This window comes from Panthera onca, chromosome D2, assembly GCF_046562875.1.
Source record: "Panthera onca isolate mPanOnc1 chromosome D2, mPanOnc1 haplotype 2, whole genome shotgun sequence".
NCBI classification, from domain to species: domain Eukaryota; kingdom Metazoa; phylum Chordata; class Mammalia; order Carnivora; family Felidae; genus Panthera; species Panthera onca.
In genome coordinates this window covers 64,759,959-64,763,338 of record NC_138349.1, presented here as the reverse complement: position 1 = coordinate 64,763,338, position 3,380 = coordinate 64,759,959, and the positions used below count along the sequence as shown (strand labels likewise).

The window sequence follows — 3,380 nt, the reverse complement described above, 5'->3', positions numbered from 1 at the left end:
GGTTCATGTATCTAAGACCTTTTGCTAAAATAAGTTTTTCTGGGGCCAGGCCATGTTTTATTTATAATGTCTTCTTGCCCCTCCACCTTCATTGCTTACCAGTGTCTAGAAACAGGGTTCTTAACCAAGCATTCATAGATGGGCTTGAGGACATCTGTGTACCTTGTGGTAATGAAAATAGTATAAAGGCATATGTACATTTTTCTGGATAGAGAGTTCGTAGATTTCATTGGGTTCTTGGAATGCATTGCTCTGCAAAACCACTAGTCTGAGGTAATTCTCCATCCTGGCTACATGTTAAGATCATTTGTGAAAGCTCTTGAAAATTATGGATGGTCCTCAGTGGAACTACCGTATCAGAATATCCTGGGAAGGGGAGATGGGGGATGGAGGTTAACAAAATTAAGTTTATTATAGGGCACTAACTGTTGAACATCACTGACCTAGAGCATAGTATTGTCATGTTCTTTGAATAAGGAAGGAAAAGAGAAGTGGGAGATCATGTATGTTTCTTGGGGGTGGCGTACCTGGAGATAGAGGGAACAAAGTGAAGTTATTTGTTATTCTAAAATTTATTGGTTTTTATTTTTTGCTTTCTGTTAATAGCTTTGGTCTTATCATGCTAATGTTTTTTTAAATTAACATTTTATAAAATGTTAATTGGGATCTTTCACTCCCTCAAATATTTTCTAAAAGTAGGTAGCAATATGGTATTGAGTTACATATTATTTACTGTCATTTTGGTGGCAGGCAAGAGGCATGGATTTTGACTACTTACGCCAAAGTGGAGGATTGGAATGATTAGGAATGCTTGCGTAACTGAAGAAAAAGCAGAAGATCTAGGCTTCTGGGAAGACCAGGACATGGGAAGTTCCTGGAGCCTCTCAGCTCAGTCCCTAAGACCTCCAGCCCCTGTGTTTCTCCAGTCAAGTTCCAAATGCCAGGAAAGGCTCAAATTGACTCAGTTTGGCTCTGGTGTCTGCCAGCGATGGCCAAAAGGTGAGTACAGCCACTGGGAGCCAACCTCTGTGATTGATAGTGATTCCAAAAAAAGGAGGATTTTCAGAAGCTTAGCAGTCATGTCAATTGATATCTACTCTATTCATCAATAAATTGTGGTTTAGTCTAATCCAAGACCAAGTTTCAAGAAATACAAGTGCAGAGGAAATAGGAAAGTCACAGCTCAGAAAAGGAAGTCCACTAGAGGATTACATTTAGGGGTTGGGTTAGTTGTGGCTCAAATGGGAACGTGATTTCAAAGGACTGTGGTTTTATGGTATTTACCCTCACATAACTGGTAAAGGATCCATTGTAAGAACTATATAACTAGCTACAGAAAGGCTTAACATGTGGCTGGCAAGCCACAGAATGGATGGGGTCAGACCTAGAGGAGGGTCTCTCAAGTTCAGTACATTTGGGTTTGGATAATTCTTTGCTGTGTGTGTGTGTGTGTGTGTGTGTGTGTGTGTGTGTGCGGGTGCACGTGTGTGCATGCACGTGTGTCTCAAAGGTGCCCTGTGCATTTTAGGACATTTTAGCATTGCTGGCTTTGGCCCAATAGATGCCAGTAATGACAAAAATGTCTCCAGACATTGCCAAATGTACCCTGCAGAGCAAAATTGCTCTTGGTTGAGAATCACCGACCTAGAGCATGACTGATGGCATGACTTGTTCAGTTTACAAGTGATTATTGAGCTCTTAGTGTATGCATTGTGGTAGTCACTGGGGTTACAGAGATGATTGAGACAAACCCCCTCCCTTCAAACAATTTATGCCTTACTGGAGAAAACCAAACACAAACAGCACTGTTATTTCTCTGTTGTAGTATCAGCACCCAGCATATTCCCTAAACATATTACCTGCTTAGATACATATTGAAGGAATAAATGAAAATACATCCTTTATTGTCTGTTTGACCTAGGACAAGTTCTATAATCTCCAAGAATCTCAGTGTCCTCATTTGTAAAATTGGTGTTATAATATAGGGCTGGAGTGAGGCGTAAGTAAAATAACACATGCTTAGAAAATGATAGACACTCAAAAGATAATTTTTATAAAATGGAAGTGTAAAATTTTAATTGGGATCTTTCACTTTGCCCCTGGAATTGCTGACAATCACCCATATGGTGCCATATATTCTAAATTTAGGGACGGCCTCACCACAGCTCTTACACAGAGAGGCTATTCCAGCGGCCCCTCACACCTTGATTATCTCAAGAAAGAATTCACCAAGTGCAAAGCCCTCCACAGTCCAGAGTACTAAAGAAATTCAACCCATCAAGTAAGGCATGGGAGATGCTAGTCCAGGTGAGTGTTACTGTGTGTGATGTTGCAGGGATGTGGAGAAAGATGTAGGAGAGAGAGAGCGGACCTGACAGGTGGAGAGCCCGGGAGCAGGGGGTGTCGGCAATAGTTGCTATGGCAAGAAGACCTGGATGCTAGTAAGAGTAGCTAGGGTTTACATCAGCTCACTGGGGTCCCAAAGTACTGTACAGAGAAGTAGGTGGCTGAGGAGTAGACTTGCATAGGGGCTGAGGGTTAAACCGTTTTTAGGGGCCATGGGGTAGGGGGGAGGCCAGGCTGTGCCAGCATCTTCCACAGGAAGGGGCCCTCAGGGGTCTTCAGAAGGAATAACAAATGCACCCACAAGAAAGAGCCAGCATTTGGAAAGTGGGTTCATCAAAACACCTACATGCTGCTCAGTAGAACATGTGACAGCAAGGAGACAGAAAATTCAAGACCATGGACCTATGGATGGCCCAGTTATGAGATGAACAAGGGTTTATAGCAATAACAGAACTGAATAAAGGCTGACTGGATGCAAAGTAGCAGGGCTTCTAGTCTAAGATCCTCAGATTCCCTCTAACTAGAATCATGATGGGTCTCCAAGCCTAGGACAAGGCTAAGCCAGAACTAGGTGGGGACTGGAGGGCTGCCAGGCGGGGTAGGGGACAGGTCATTACCCTCAATCCAGCTGCACAGATGTTTTATGCTTGTATTGCATGCTTACTGGTCTTGTACAGAAACCTCGGACTTCTACAAGAAAAAGGGTCTCACCTTGCATTCTATCAATAGCTCCAGAGGGAGTCTTCATTTCCAAAGGTAATTGCTGCAAACATGTTACACAATATCATTCATTACTTGCTAGAATTGAGTGTTGAAAGTACATTTCACAAGATAATGAAGTTGTTTCCCAGGACTAAAATAACTGGTTATCTGACTCTTAGGTTCATCCCACATTAGATGTATTACACACACAACTGTCAAAATAAATAACTTACTTGGGATGTGTCAGAGCTCACAACAAGCTGATGAGAAATGTGTAGGGTTGTAGAAAGCAAATCAGAGAGGCTGTGTGAGTGAGGGGAAAATAATGGTCC

General features: G+C 42.4%; 1 long non-coding RNA gene across 1 annotated transcript; it reads left to right on the top strand.

Moving 5' to 3' along the window:
- Positions 1 to 756: 756 nt before the first annotated feature.
- On the top strand, positions 757 to 3,102 carry LOC144613231 (uncharacterized). The gene is made up of 3 exons (XR_013550626.1): positions 757 to 999; positions 2,149 to 2,307; positions 3,024 to 3,102. It is a non-coding gene; the product is annotated as an uncharacterized LOC144613231 (long non-coding RNA).
- The last annotated feature ends 278 nt before the right edge of the window (positions 3,103 to 3,380 follow it).